Source organism: Sminthopsis crassicaudata, chromosome 2 (assembly GCF_048593235.1).
Source record: "Sminthopsis crassicaudata isolate SCR6 chromosome 2, ASM4859323v1, whole genome shotgun sequence".
Lineage (NCBI taxonomy): Eukaryota > Metazoa > Chordata > Mammalia > Dasyuromorphia > Dasyuridae > Sminthopsis > Sminthopsis crassicaudata.
In genome coordinates, this window is record NC_133618.1 from 416,180,448 (window position 1) to 416,198,173 (window position 17,726).

Here is a 17,726-nt window from a genome sequence, read left to right on the forward strand (position 1 = left end):
AACTACTAAGAAAATTGGAAATTAGAATGGCAGAAACTAGGCATTGACCCACACTTAAAAGCGAACATCAACATAAGCTCAAAATATATTCATGATCTAGGCATAACTAATGAGATTGTAAATAAATTAGAAAAACATAGGATAGTTTACCTCTCAGACCTGTGGAGGAAGGAATTTGTGACCAAAGAAGAACTAGAGATCATTATTAATCACAAAATAGAAAATTTTGATTATATGAAGTTAAAAACTTTTTGTACAAACAAAACTAATGCAGACAAGCTTTGAAGGGAAGCAATAAAGTGGGAAAACATTTTTACAGTCAAATGTTCTGATAAAGGCCTCATTTCAAAATATAATAAAATTGACCCTAATTTATAAGCAATCAAGCCATTCTCCAATTTATAAATGGTCAAAGAATATGAACGGAAAATTTTCAGGTGAAAAAATTAAAACTATTTCTAGCCATATGAAAAGATGCTCCAAATCATTATTGATCAGAGAGATGCAAATTAAGACAACTCTGAGATACCACTACACACCTCTCAGATTGGCTAAGATAACAGGAAAAGATAGTGGTGAATGTTGGAGGGGTTGTGGGCAAACTGGGACACTGATATATTGTTGCTGAAATTGTGAATGCATTTGACCATTCTGGAGAGCAATTTGGAACTATGTTCAAAAAGTTATCAAACTGCATACCCTTTGATCCAACAATGTTACTATTGGGCTTATATTCCAAAGAGAACTTAAAGAAGGGAAAGAGATCCATATGTGCAAAAACGCTTGTGGCAGCCCTTTTTGTAGTGGCTAGAAACTATAAATTGAATGGAAGCCCATCAATTGGAAATGAATGAATAAATTGTGGTATATGGATGTTATGGAATATTATTATTCTGTAAGAAATGACCAACAGGATGATTTCAGAAAGGCCTGGAGAGACTTACATGAATTAATGCTAAGTGAAATGAGCAGGACCATTATATACTTCACAACAATAGTATATGATGATCAATTCTGATGCACATGGCTGTCTTAAAAAATGAGGTGAACCAAATAAGTTCCAATTGTTCAGTAATGAAGAGAACCAGCTACACCCAGTGAAATCACTGTGGGAAATGATTGTGGACCACAAAATAGAATATCCACTACTTCTCTTATTGTCCACTTGCATTTTTGTTTTTCTTCTTAGGTTATTTTTACCTTATTTCTAAATCTGATTTTTCTTGTGTAGCAAGATAACTGTATAAATATGTATACATATTTTGTATTTAACGTAGGCTTTAACATGTTTAACATGTATTGATCTACCTGCCATCTAGGAGAGGGGGTGGGGAGAAGTAAGGGAAAATTGAAACAGAAGATTTTGCAAGAGCCAATAATGAAAAATTACCTATGCATATGTCTTGTAAATAAAAAAAAAATTAAAAAAAATAAGAGAAAGAAATAAATGTATTTTTCCTTCAAATTATAAGTACCATCTATTTAAAATCATCAACAACCATCATATACAATGAGGTCAAACTAGACCCATTCCCAATAAGATCAGGGGTGAAACATGTTTGCCCACTATCACCATTACTGTTCAAAACTGTATTACAAATGTTAGCTTTGACAATAAGTAAAGAAGAAAAGATTAACAGAATTAGAGTAGTTAATGAGGAAACCAAATCATCACTCTTTGCAGATTATATGATGGTATTCTTAGAGAACCCTGGAGAATAACTAAAACCTCCTCAAAACAATCCACATCTTTACCTAAGTTGTCTGGATACAAAATAAATCCACAGAAATAATCAACATTTTTATATATTACCAACAAATTCCAGCAGCAAGAGTTACAAAAATGAATTATATTTAAAATAATTGCCAGTAATACAAAATATGTGGGAGTCTACCTGCCAAGTCAAATCAGGAACTACATGAACACCACTAAACACCACTACATAACACTTTCCATAAAAATGAATTCAAACATAAACAATTGGAAAAATATCAAGTGCTCCTTGGTAGGTAGAGGTAATATAATAAAAATGACAATAGTACCTAAATTAATTTACTTATTTAATTCCATACAATCAAATTACCAAGAAATTTTTATAGATCTAGAAAAAATAATAACAAAGTTCATCTGAAAGAAAAAAGTATTTAAGAATTTCAAGAGAATTAATGAAAAAATTTCAATGAAGGTGGCCTAGCAGTGCCAGATCTGAAACTATATTATAAAACAGCAGTCATGAAAACCATTTGTTATTGGCTAAGAAATAGAGTAGTCTATCAGTGGAACAGGTTAGGTTTACAGGACAATGTATTCAATGAATACCATAATCTAGTGTTTGACAAATTCAAAGACCTCAGATTTTAGGATAAGAATTCACTGTTGGACAAAAGCTGCTATGAAAATTGGAAACTAATTTGACAGAAACTAGACATTGACTCACACCTGACAATGTATACCAAGAAAGATTGAAATGGGTTCATTATTTAGACATGAAGAGTATATTATAAGCAAAATAGAAGAACACAGGAGAGTTTACTTCTCAGATCTATGAAGGAAGGAGGAATTTGGGACCAAAGAAAACTGGAGATTATTATTGATGACAAAATAGATAATTTAAATTATATTAAGTTAAAAAGTTTTTATTCAAACAAAACTAATGCAGAAGCAATACAGTGGGAAACATTTTCACATTTAAGGATTTTGACAAAGGCCTCATTTCTAAAATACATAAATAAATAACTCGAATTTGTAAGAATTCAAAGCATTCTCCAATTGATAAATGGTTAAAGGATATGAACAATTTTCAGGTGAAGAAATTTAAACTATTTCTAGTCATATGAAATCAATACTGATCAGAGAAATGCAAATTAAGACAATTCTGAGTTACCACTACACACTTTTCAGATTGTGTAAGATCACTGCAAAAGATAATTATGAATATTGGAGGGAGTTTGTGAAAACTGCATTACTAAAACATTGTTGGTGGAGTTTTGAACTGATCCAAATATTCTGGAGAGCAATTTGAAACTATCCCTAAATGGTCATCAAATTGTTATACCCTTTGATTAAGCAGTGTCTCTACTTGGTTTATTTCCCAAAGAAATCTTAAAGGGGAAGGGAAATGGACCCACATGTGTAAATATGTTTGTGGCAGTCCTCTTTGTAGTGGCAAAAACCTGGAAACTGATTGGATTCCCACTAATTGGTGAATGGCTAAGTAAGTTATGGTATATGAATGTTATGGAATATTATTGTTCTATAAAAAGTGACCAGCAGGATGATTTCAGAGAACCCTGAAGAAACTTATATTACTTGATGTTAAGCAAAGTGAGCAGAACCAAGAGAATATTGTACACAGCAACAAGAAGTTTATATGATGATCAATTTTGATGAACATGGATCAATCAGTTGATTCAGATCAGTTCCAATGATCTTGTAATGAAGAGAGCCATCTATACTTAGAGAAAGGACTGTTGGAACCGAATGTGCTTCATAACATAGCATTTTCACTGTTTCTGTGGCTGTTTAATTTCATTTTATGTTCTTATTTTTTTCCTGTTTGATTTTGTTTTCCTTGTGCAGCAAGATAATTGTACAAATATGTATGCATATATTGAATTTGATATAAATTTCTGTCTCATTTTAAATATTGGATTACTTTTCATCTAGAGAATGTATTGGGGCAAGGAAAGGGGGGATATTGGAACACAAAGTTTGTTATGGTTAATGTTGAAAATGCCTATATTTTGAAAATAAAAAGCTTTAATTAAAAAAAGAATATAAGAAAATAATTATACATCTAACTGCAAATCAATTATATACAATTTGCTATTTTTTACAATTTATGTTATTTTCAATTAATGAAACTAAAACTTTTTATAATAATATGCTAAAAAAGATGATTGTATACAAAACTGCAAATCTACCAAGTACAAATTGCTATTCACTCCATATACACCACAAAGTTAACATGCAAATTACTTTTAACCCTTTTTCCTTCCTTCCTCTCAATCCAGAGATTGCTTACATTAGGAATAAATAGGTAATTTGTGTATATTAATGATCATCAGAATTACTTTATCTCCCATACTCATTTTAAAAATCATATTGTTATTACTGTATATACAATGCTCTCTTGACGTCCTTTTCTGTTAGTTTTTCCATGTTTTTCTATTGTCATTTAGCTCATAATTTCTTATAGGGCAATTGTATTCCATCAAAACCATAAACCACAACTTATTCAATCACTCCACAGTTGATGGGGATCTCTGCATATTCTAGTTCTCCATTTTTCCCTCTCTCTTTGCCACTGCAAAGTCACTATAAACATGCCATTTACAATCAACTTTATAATTACTATTTGTGATTTTCCCCTTATTTTCTATTTGTACAATTTCCTTTTTAACTTATTCCCATGTTCTTTCTCCTTAAATTAGGTGTTTTAAAACTTGGTTATAACATTTCTTCGACATTGTTTTATTGATGTTGGTTGTGGATTCCCTTTCCCCCTATTTTTACTTTACTATCTTGTTCTAGAACTTCAGGGCAATTTTCTTCAATATTTTCTTTTTAATATGATACCCAATTTATCCTATCATTTATATTTCAGGTAATCTGAAAAAAAATTTTATCATTTCTCCTAGATCTGTTTTTAGTGAGATGCTTGAAATTATCTTCTATTTTTTCTAGTTTTATTATTTCTTTGTAACTTATATTGTCTTTTGACTTGCTTTCCCAATTCTAATTTTCAAGAATTTTTTCTTTAATATCTTAGACATCATTTTTCCCCAACTGCTTAACTTTCTTTTCATAATTTTCTTAGATTGATTTTTTTTTACTAATTTTCCTTCAGTCTCTTTTTTTTTTAAAGTTTTGAATTCCCTTTAAAGTTCTCCTAAGAACTCTTTTTAAGCTTCTGATCATGAGATGTTACTCGTTGGGGTAGGAGTAGCTTTGTTTTTTAACCTCACTATCTTCCTGTGATTATGCATCCATATCTTCTTTTACACAAAGTTGCTATCTATGATTAACCTTTTTTCCTTTGTTTGCTTATTTTAATTTCTTTAGAAGCTTATTATTATAATCAGTTTTAACACCAATTTCTGGTGTTTTCCTGGCCTCTAAGTCCTCTTTATTATTTTGTTTTGTTTTCTGAATTCTCTCCAGGGACAAAAATTCAGGAGCTCCTCTCTTCCCCTAAGTCAGAGTTAGGATCCCTAGACATTGCTGTCCCAAAATGTTCTTGCCTCCTATAGCATCCCATTCACATGTGCTTTCTCCTTTTCTCCCAAGGCCAGAGCTGGGGATCACTTTTGGTCAGTACGATTGGGATTTATATCATCACCATTATATATTAATTACTTTATATCAATTTCTATATACTATTTATTTACCTATCATAATTTTTCTATCCTACTTTACCTAAAAACATTATTTGCTAAGTTATTTTTATGAATATCAATTAATGGGTCATATTGTGTCCTTCACTTTTATCTTCTACCACATTCATTCTATGAAGCTTGTCTTATACCTAAATTCTTTAATCCTTTATACTGGAGTATCTCAATGAAGAATGTTTCATAAGATATGCAACATATTTGTGAGCCATGATAGAATTGTAAAAAATCCCAATGATTCTTAAAGTCAGATTTAGGATTGTGAGTTACCAATGATCATTGTATTGTATGTTATAATAATATAAAATGGAGATTAATTTATACTCACTTTTATTTTCTTCAGAAAATTTCAATTTGTATTTTAAAATTCATTCTCCCAGGTATTAAATAATATTGTAATGAAAGATGAGTAAAGTTTTGGGAAAAAAACACATATTTAGTATAAAAAGATACCTTTATGTAAGTTGTGAAATTTCAAAAATCTTTTACATTCTACGAAATGAGATCTTATATAGTTTCTTGCTCAGGCTGACACAATACACTGTAGTATATTATTCTATATATTGTAATTATTACAGGGTTGCCAATATGTTATGCAATTTTATTAAGTTTTCATCTTTGTCAAATTAGCTAAAATGTAATTTGTCCCTGTAAATCACTTTACAAAGCATAGTACTTCAAGCTGTCAAAAGTCAATACAGATGTGATATACCAGTCTTGCAATCTCCAGTTGCTCAGTATGTTCATTTTTTTCTCTAATGAATTAGCCCCCAATCTTAATTGACATATTGACCTTGAAAATTCAAGAAAATGATCTCTTCTGCCAACTTCATTATCTGTGGCTTTATTAGCCAAGGATTCTTAAAGCCATCATAATTAATCTGCACAGTGATGACATAAATCATACTTCTAGCAAATAACTGTAATCAGCAAAATATCTCATACCACTTCACAAATATTTTGTTCTGTCTGTCTTAAAATAAAATTCTTAGTCATATATATATATATATATATATATATATATATATATATATATATATATGGAATTCAGTAGAACTGTTGAATTCAATTGACAGTTGATTTCATATGTATGTTTTTACTAATTTATTTTTTTGTATGTATTTGTATTTATATGTATTTATACATATCTGAAGTCAGCATATTAAACTAAGAATTTATCCTGCTCTCCACAGTTTTGAAAGATATAAACTTCCATTATCTATTTTATTATTGGATTTCTTTGTATGTATGTATGTATGTATGTACATATGTATGGGTATATGAATAGATAGACAGAGAGATATATAGATCAATTGATCTTTAGTACATTTTGAATGTATTATAATAAGAAGTGCATTTCCTGTCAAAATATTTAGTTTTTCCAGCAATTTTTGATTGAACAATGAATTACATCCCAAATTGTGTTCTTTTAGTAAAGACTACACTGAAGTGTTTGTTCTGAATATTGATTATTAAATATAGATCATCTATGTTGCAAAAAGAAATTCCATTCAAAATAACTGTTGATAGTATAAACTATTTGGTAATCTATTTGTCAAGGGACAGTCAGGAATTGGAAGAACACAATTAACAAACACATTCCATGCCAATAAAGTCAAACCTAATAAGCTGGGAAAATATAAAATGTTCATGGGTACGCCTAGCCTAAGATAATAAAAATGACAATACTACCTAAATTAATCTACTTATTTAGTGCCATGATAATCAAACTACCAAAAAATTATTTTAAAGATCTAGAAAAAACAGTTACAAAGTTCATCTGGAAGAACAAAAGGTCAAGAAGTTCAAGGTAGTTAATGAAAAAAAATACTAATGAAGGTGGCCTAGCTGTGTTAGACATAAAAGCATATTATAAAACAGATGTCATCAAAACCATTTGATACTGGCTAAGAAATAGAGTGGTCAATCAGTGAAATAATTTAGGATCAGAGGACAAAATAGGCAATAACTATAGCAATCTAGTGTTTAACAAATTCAAAGACTCCAGCTTTTGGGGTAAGAATTTACTATTTGACAAAATCTACTGAGAAAAATTGGAAACTACTAGAAATTAGGGCTCTACCAGCATCTCACACCACATACTAAGATAAGAACCAAATGGGTTGATGATTAAGACATAAAGAATGATAGTATAAGCAAATTAGAAGAACATAGAATAGTTTACCTCTCAGATCTGTGAAGGAAGGAATTTGTGTTCAAAGAAGAACTGAAACTCATAACTGAACATTACATAGATAATTTTGATTATATTAATTTAAAAAGGTTTTGTACAAAAAAAAACTAATACAGACAATATCAGAAGGGAATCAATAATTGGGAAATCACTTTTACATTTAAGAATTTTGATAAAGGTTTCATTCTCTAATGTATATACAGAATTGACTCAAAATTATAAAAATTCAAGCCATTCTCCAACTGATAAACGGTCAAAGGTTATGACCACACAATTTTCAGATGAAGAAATTAAAACTATTTCTAATCATATGAGAAGGTGCTTCAAATCACTATTGATCAGAGACATGCAAATTAAGATGCCATTATATACCTCTCTTATTAGCTAAGATTACAGGAAAAGACAAGGACAAATTTTGGAGGGGGTGTGGGAAAAGTGAAACACTAATACATTGTTGATGGAGTTGTGAACAGATTCAGCCATTCTGGAGAGCAATTTGGAACTATGTTCAAAAAATTATCAAACTGTATATCCTTTGATCCAGCAGTGTTTCTACTGGGCTTATATCCAAAAGAGATCCTACAGGAGGGAAAGGGACCTATATGTGCAAGAATGTTTGTGGCAGCCCTCGTTGTAGTGGCTACAAATTGGAAATTGAGTGTATGTCCATGAATTGGCTGAATAAGTCAGGATATATAAATTTTATCGAATATTATCTTATAAAACATGATCAGCAGGATGATTTCAGAGAGGCCTGGAGAGTCTTACATGCTCTCTGATGCTAGTGAAATGAGCAGAACCAGGACATCATTGTACACAACAACAACATAATATTAGGCAATGATCAATTCTGATAAATGTGATTCTTTTCAATAATGAGATGATTGATAACAGTTTTATTGATGCCAATTCCAATAATCTTGTGATGGACAAAGTCCTTTACACCCAGAGAGAGGATTGTAAGAACTGAATGTGGATAACAACATAGCATTTTCACTCTTTTTTGTTGTTAAGTTGCATTTTGTTTTCTTGTTTATTTTCTTTTTTTAATATGATTTCTTTTGTATAGCAAGAAAATTGTTTAAATATGTTTATACATATTGGATTTAATATATTTTTTATTAATTTTATAATTTAAAAAAATTTTGACAGTACATTTGCATAAGTAATTTTTCCAAATTTACCCCTCCCTCCCTCTACTCCCTCCCAAAGATGACAGGCAATCTCATACATATTAAATGTGTAACAGTATAACCTAGATACAATATATGTGTGTAAATCCAATTTTCTTGTTGCATGTTAAGAATTGGATTCCGAAGGTATAAGTAACCTGGGTAGAAAGACAGTAGTGCTAACAGTATACGTTCAATTCCCAGTGTTCCTTCTCTGGGTGTAGCTGTTTCTGTACATCATTGATCAACTGGAAGTGAATTGGACCTTCTTTATATTGAAGATATCCATTTCAATCAGAATATATCTTCATACAGTATTGTTGTTGAAGTATATAATGATTTCCTGGTTCCAAACCTCTCTGTGTTCATACTGCTGGTCATTTCTTACAGAGCAATAATATTCCATAACATTCATATACCATAATTTACCCAACCATTCTCCAATTGTTGGACATCCATTCATTTTCCAGTTTTTAGCCACTATACAAAAAGAGCTGCCACAAACATTTTGGCAAATACATACTTTCTCAACTTTAGTATTTTTGGGGATATAAGCCCAGTAGTAGCATTACTGGATCAAAGGGTATGCACAGTTTGATAACATTTTGGGCATAGTTCCAAATTGCTCTCCAGAATGGCTGGATTCTTTCACAACTCCACCAACAATGCATTAGTGTACCAGTTTTCCCATATCCCCTCCAACATTCATCATTATTTGTTCCTGTCATCTTAGCCAATCTGACAGGTGTGTAGTGGTATCACAGAGTTGTCTTAATTTGCATTTCTCTGATCAGTAGTGATTTGGAACACTCTTTCATATGAGTGGATATAGTTTCAATTTCATCATCTGAAAGTTGTTCATATCCTTTGACCATTTATCAATTGGAGAATGGTTCAGTTTCTTATAAATTAGGGTCACTTCTCTATATATTTTGGAAATTAGGCCTTTATCAAAACCTTTAACTGTAAAAATATTTTCCCAATTTGTTATGTCCCTTCTAATCTTATTTGCATTAGTTTTGTTTGTACAAAAGCTTTTTAATTTGATGTAATCAAAATCTTCTATTTTGTGAACACTAATGATCTCTAGTTGTCCTTTGGTCATAAATTCCTTCCTCCTCCACAGGTCTGAGAAGTAGACTATCTTCTGTTCCTCTAATTGATTTATGATCTCATTATTTATGCCTAAATCATGGACCCATTTTGATCTTATCTTGGTATATGGTGTCAAGTGTGGGTCCATATCAAATTTCTGCCATACTAATTTCCAGTTTTCCCAACAGTTTTTTTTCAAATAATGAGTTCTTATCCCAAATGTTGCTATCTTTGGGTTTGTGAAACACTAGATTGCTATAGTTGTACCCTATTTTGTCTTGTGTACCTAATCTCTTCCACTGATTGAATAGTCTATTTTTTAGCCAATACCAAATGGTTTTGGTGACTGCTGCTTTATAATATAGCTTTATAACAGGTACAGATAGACCACCTTCATCTGACCTTTTTTTTTCATTAATTCCTTTTAAATTCTCGAACTTTTATTCTTCCATATGAATTTTGTTGTTATTTTTATAGGTCATTAAAATAGTTTGGTATAGCACTAAATAAATAGATTAGTTTAGGGAGTATTGTCATCTTTATAATATTTGCTTGGCCTATCCACAAGCACTGAATGTCTTTCCAATTATTTAAATCTGATTTTATTTTTGCGGCAAGTGTTTTGTAATTTTGCTCATATAATTCCTGACTTTTCTTTGGTAGATGGATTCTCAAATATTTTATACTCTCGACATTTGTTTGGAATGGAATTTCTCTTACTACTGAGGATCTTAAATATATGCTCCTTAGTATTTTAAGGAATAGTCCAATTATTTCTATATTCTCAAGCGTTTTTAGTAGGAATGGATGTTGGATTTTATCAAATGCTTTTTCTGCCTTTATTGAGATGAGCATATGATTTTTATTAATTTGATTATCAATATGGTCAATTATACTAATAGTTTTCCTAATATTAAACCAGCCCTGCATTCCTGGTATAAAACCTACTTGATCATAGTATATTATCCTGGGGATGGTTTTCTGAATTCTTTTTGCTAATATATTATTTAAGATTTTAGCATCAATATTCATTAAGGAGATTGGCATATAATAATTTTCTTTCTCAGTTTTCAACCGACCTGGTTTAGGTACTAGGACCATGTCTATGTCATAAGAAAGAGTTTGGTAGGACTATTTCATCCCCTATTTTTTTCAAATAGTTTACATAACATTGGGGCAAATTGTTCTTCAAATGTTTGGTAGAATTCACATTTAAATCCATCTGGTCCTGGGGATTTTTTCCTGGGGAGTTGATTATTAGCTTCTTCTATTTCTTTTTCTGAAATGGGACTACTTAAGCAATTTACCTCCTCCTCTGTTAATTTAGGAAGCCTATATTTTTGGAGATAGTCATCCATTTCACTTAAGTTATGAAATGTATTGGCATAAAGTTGGGCAAAGTAACTCCTTATTATAACTCTAATATCCTCTTCATTGGTGGAAAGATCCCCCTGTTCATTTGTAAGACTAACAATTTGATTTTCCTTTTTCCTTTTTCTGATCAGATTTACCAAAGGTTTATCTATTTTATTGGCTTTTTCATAAAACCAACTATTGGTTTTATTTATTAATTAAATAGTTTTTTTTTTTAGCTTTCAATATTATTGATGTCTCCTTTTAATTTTAGAATTTCAAGTTTAGTTTTTGGTTGGGGGTTTTTAATTTGGTCTTTTTCTAGCATTTTTAAGTTGCAGGCCCAATTCATTAATTTTCTCTTTCTCTATTTTATTCAAGTAATCCTCTAAAAATATAAAATTCTCCCTTATTACTGCTTTAGCTGCATCCCACACATTTTGGTATGATGTCTCATCATTGTCATTATCTTGGGTGAAATTGTTAATTGTTTCTATAATTTGATGTTTCACCCAGTCATTTTTTAAGATGAGATTATTTTGTTTCCAATTACTTTTTGGTCTATTTATCCCTAACTTCTTATTGAATGTAGTTTTTATTGCATTGTGATCTGAGAAGAAGACATTTACTAGTTCTGCCTTTCTGCCTTTAATTTTGAGATCTTTATGTCCCAATATATGGCCAATTTTTGTATCGATTCCATGAACTGCTGAGAAGAAAGTATACTCCTTTCTATCACCATTCAGTTTTCTCCAAAGGTCTATCATACCTAGTTTTTCTAATGTTCTATTTACCTCTTTAATTTCGTTCTTATTTGTTTTGTGGTTTGATTTATCTAATTCTGAGAGTGCAAGGTTGAGATCTCCCACTATTATAGTTTTGCTGTCTATTTCTTCTTGAAACTCTCTTAACTTTTCCTTTAGGTAGTTAGATGCCATACCACTTGGTGCATACATGTTTAGTATCGATATGGCTTCATTGTCTATGCTACTTTTTAGCAGGATATAGTTTCCTTTTTTATCACTTTTAATTAGATCAATTTCTGCTTTTGCTTGATCTGAGATAAGGATGGCTACCCCTGCTTTTTTGGCTTTACCTGAAGCATAATAGATTCTGCTCCAACCTTTTACCTTTACTCTGTATGTATCTCCCTGCTTTAAGTGTGTTTCCTGTAAACAACATTTTGTAAGGTTCTGACTTTTGATCCAGTCTGCTATCCTCCTCCGTTTAATGGGAGAGTTCATCACATTCACATTTACAGTTAAAATTACTGATTCTTTATTTCCTGCCATCATATTATCCCTTGATTATTCTTTTTCCCCCCTTGACCCCCTGAACCCCTTCCCCAGTATTCAATTTATGGACCCCCCTTGTGAGTGCAGCCCTCCCTTTTTAGTATCCCTCCCCCCTGTTTTTAAGTACCTTCCCCTTTCTTGTACCCTTCCCTTATTCCCCTTTTCGTCTTCCTTTTTCCTCTCTCCCCTTTTAATGAAGTGAGAGAGAATTCTCTGAAAAACAAATATGTCAATTATTTACTCTTTGAGCCTACTCCAATGAGAGTAAGATTCACACAATGTTTCTCCCCCTCTCTAAATTCCCTCAGATGTGGTAGATTTTCTATGCCTCTTCCTGGGATGTAGTTTCCCTCTTTATCTCTCTTTTCCCGTTTACTGATACTATCCCCTTCCCTTTACTACTTCCCTTTTTTATGTTATATCAGTAAAATCAAATTATCTATGTGGACTTTCTGAATATCCACAACAGAGATACAGTTCTCAAGAGTTCTTTTTTACCTTTTTCTGCTTCTCTTCAGTCTTGTGGATGTAGATCAATTTTTCTTTTTTTTTAAGTCTGGTTTTTTTCTTAGAAACAAATGGAATTCCTTTGTTTCATTAAATGGCCATCTTCTTCCATGGAAGAAAATGCTAAACTTATCTGGGTCGTTTATTCTTGTTGCAATCCTTGTTCTTTTGCCTTTCAGAATATCAGGTTCCAGGCCCTTCAGTCCTTTAATGTGGAGGCAGCCAGATCTTGCATGACCCTTATTTTGGCATGGATATTTGAATTGTTTTTTCCTAGCTGCTTGCAATATTTTTTCCTTAGTTTGGTAGTTCTGCAGCTTAGCCATAATTTTCTGTGAAGTTCTTTTTTTAGGCTCTTTTTCAGAAGGTGTTTGATAAATTCTTACAATGCCTATCTCCCTTTCTGATTCTATTATCTCTGTATAGTTCTTTTTGATGATTTACTGTAAAATAGAATCTAGGCTCTTTTTTTTCATCATAATTTTCGGTAAGTCCTATGATCTTCAGATTATCTCTCCTAGATCTATTTTCCATGTCTATAGATTTTTCCAGTAAATATTTGACGTTATTCTCCAGCTTTTCATTTTTTGTTTTTGTTTTTGTTTTGTTTGATTGATTCTTGGTTGCTCAATGAATCATTCATTTCTATTTGTTCAGTCCTGATTTTTAATGAGATATTTTCTTCATTCATATTTTTAGTTCTTTTTATATATGTCAAATTATGTTTTTAAATGAATTATTTTGCTCTGTTGAATTTTTTTTTGCATTTCATTTTTTTTTGTGAGTTATTTTCTTTTTCCAAATCACAAATCCTACTTTCTTGTGAATTTTTTATCTTTTCCAATTCAGAAATCCTATTTTCCTGTGTTTTTTTTAACCTTTTCTAATTCACAAATTTTATTTCCCTGCACCTCCTGTGAATTCTTTATTTTTTCCAACTCAAATTTTAGGACGTTGTTGTTCTCTATCATAGCTTCGCTTTCCTTTGCCCATTTTTCTTCAAACTCTCTTAACTTTTTAATAATCTCTTCTAGGAGAGAGTTATGTGATGGGGGCCAAGTATCATTTCCCTTTAGGGTGTTATCTGGAGACTCTCTGCTGTTAGCCTCCATGGGGTTGGATACCTGCTCTTTCTCTGTATAGAAGGTGTCAATTATTCTCTTCAGCTTTTTACTCATTCTTAAGACTCTGTGGGGGGTCTGCTCTTGGCGTAAGAAGTTTATCAGTTTCCTCCTAGACCAGATGGATGCAGCAGTCCTGTGGCTGGGCTAATAGAGAGCTCTGGGAGAGATTTCCCCTCCCCCCTCCCTGGAAATGCCTCAGATGTGGTTAGCACTGTTGTGCTTCCGAGGAGAGCCCAGTGAGGAACCCCTCTGTGTGGCCTGGAGACTGCCTTGAGGTATAAGGCTGAACAGTAAAAGCATCACAAACCCCAGCCAAAGCCTCCTGTGGTGCCATGGATATTAGCAGCTGACAGGAAAAGCCCCTGCTCTCAAACCCAAAGTGTCTGCCCAGAAACAACAGTCCCTGCTGCAGAGATTCTGCTGTTCTGGGAGTTTCTGCTGCTGCTAGAATCCCATTGCCTCAGGCTGAGCCCTGCACTATGTGGATTAGAGGCTGTCCCAGGCTGTGTCTCCCAATGTTCAAGTTCTTAACTGCCCCAAGGAAAAGTCCCAGGCAGCAGAAGACGGCTGCACAGCCCTGCCAAGATTGGTGTTAGGTCACTTCCGGATTGGGGTAGTTCTAGGATCTTGCTTTGTATTTTAAAGTGGCTTGATTTCTCTTCTGATCTGGTGTTTTATAAGCAGAGTAGAGCTATCAGCCTGTACCAAATTCCTCTATCTCAGTGGCTTTTCTGATCCCAGAGTTCTCCCCAGCACTTTTGGCACAGTGTGCTAGCTCTGAGTCCAACCCTGTCCATGTTGATCTTTTTTGCCTCCCCTCACAACTGACCTTTTCTTTTGAAATTCCAGATTCTCTTCAGCTGGTAAGTTGTGCTTCTAATCCTTGTGTTTTTTATCATTCCAGTGATTTTTGAGGTTGATTTAACTAGTTGGTATTGAGGGAAGAATGGAGCTTACAAATTCTCATATATCTTCTCCGCCATCTTGGCTCTGCCCCCCTAATATATGTTTTAACATGTACAACATATACTGGATTACTTATCATCTAGAGGAGGAGATTGGGGGAAGGAGGGGAAAATCTGAAACACAAGGGTATGCAAGGGTGACTATTATCAAGTTATCTGTGTATATGTATTGAAAAGGAAAAACTTTATTACAACAGATAGATAGATACATAGATAGATAGATAGACAGATAATCTATTTGCATTTGTATTTGTTATCTGGTAAGAATTTTTGAAAATCTCTCCTTTGATTTATTTTAGCAAACATATATTAGGGACTTACTTTATGTAAGGCTTAATGTTAACATATACAAAAATGAAATAAAAGAACTTCTTTCTTTCACCTTAGAAAATATATAGCACATAATCAAATGATAATAATTCTGGGAAATGTGAGAATACACTAGAAATGACTAATTAGGGAAAAGCTCCACAGAATAGTTGGTACTCAACCTCAGTCTTTAGTGAAGATTAGGATTCTTTTTATATTAAAGCTTTTTTCAAAAATATATGCATAGCTATTTTTTGAGGCAATTGTGGTTAAGTGACTTACTCTGGGTGACATAGTCAGGAAGTCTTTTTTTTTTTTTTTTTTTTTTTTTTTTTTTGCATAGATAATTTTCAATAGTCACCCTTGCAAAACCTCATGTTCTATTTTTTCCCTCCCTTTCCCCTCTCCCTCTCCTAGAGTGCAATTAACCTGATATATGTTAAACGTGCAATTCTAATATACATATTTCCAAAATTGTCATGCTGCACAACAAAAATCAGATCAAAAAGGAAAAAAAAATGAGAAAGAAAACAAAATGTAAGCAATGACAAAAAGAGTAAAAATCCTCTGAAGAATGTTGTTTAAAATGAAATTTTGTCTTAGAAATATATATGTTCTAATAAAGGCCTAATTTGTGTAGAGAATTGACACAAATTTAAAAGAATTCAAACCATTCTTCAATTGATAAATGGCCAAAGATATGAACAGAAAATTTTCAGATGAAGAAATTAAAATCATTTCTAATCATATGAGAAGGTGCCCTAAATCACTATTGATCAGAGAAATGCAAATTAAAACAACTCTGAGAAACCACATGACTCTCACATTACCTAAGATGAAAGGAAAAGACAAAAATTGAAAGGGATGTGGGAAAACTGGGACACTAATATATTGTTGGTGGAATTGTGAGTGGATCCAGCTATTTGGAGAGTAATTTGTAATTATGCTCAAAAAGTTATCAAATTGTGTATACCTTTTGACTCAGCAGTATTTCTGACCTATAACTGGACCTATATTACAATGTCATCTTTTTTAAAATTTCCTTTTTTTCCTTTTTTATTATACCTTATTATTGACAAAACATATGCATGGTTAATATTTCATCATTGACCCTTGCAAAATCTTCTGTTCCAACTTTTCCCCTCCCACCCTCCACCCCCTCCCCTAGATGGCAGGTAGACCCATACATGTTAAATATGTTAAAATATATGTTAAATTTAATATATGTATAATTATTAATACAGTTGTCTTGCTACACAAGAAAAATTGGATTTAGAAAGAAGGCAAAAATAACCTGGGAAGAAAAAAAAAAATGCAAGCAAACAATAACAGAAAGAGTGTAAATGCTATGTTATGGTCCACACTCATTTCCCTGTGTTCTTTTGTTGGATGTAGCTGGTTCTGTTCATCACTGATCAATTGGAACTTATTTGGATCCTGTTATTGTTGAAGAAAGCCACATCTATCAGAATTGATCTGCACACAATATTGTTATTGAAGTGTATAATGATGTCCTGGTTCTCCTCATTTCACTTAACATCAATTCATGTAAGTCTCTCCAGTTCTCACTGTATTCATCCTGCTGGCCATTTCTTACAGAAAAAAGAATATTCCATAACATTCATAAATCACAATTTACCTAGCCATTCTCCAATTGATAGGCTTCCATTCAAGTTCCAGTTTCTAGCCACTATAAAAAGGGCTTTCACAAACATTTTGAACATATAAATCCCTTTCTCATTTCTTTGGGAAATAAGCCCAGTAGTAACAACGATGGATAAAAGGGTATTCACAGTTTGACAACTTTTTGAGCATAGTTTCAAATTGCTATCCAGAATGTTTGGATCTGTTCACAACTCCACTAACAATGCATCAGTGTCCCAGTATCTCCACATCCCCTTCCAACATTCATCACTATCTTTTCCAGTCATCTTAGCCAATCTGAGAGGTATGTATTGATATCTCAGAATTGTATTAATTTGCATTTCTTTGATCAATAATGATTTGGAACACCTTTTCACATGGGTAGAAATAGTTTCAATTTCATCATCTGAAAATTGTTCAATCCTTTAATCATTTATGAATTGTAGAATGGCTTGATTTCTTATAAATTAGAGCCAATTCACTATATATTTTGGAAATGAGACCTTTATCAGAACCTTTAAATGTAAAGGATATTTTCCTAAAAGGCTTCCCTTCTAATCTTGTCTGCATTAGTCTTGTTTGTACAAAAGCTTTTTAACTTGATATAATCAAACTTTTCTATTTTATTATCAATAATAAAGTCTAGTTATTCTTTGATCACAGATTCCTTCCAC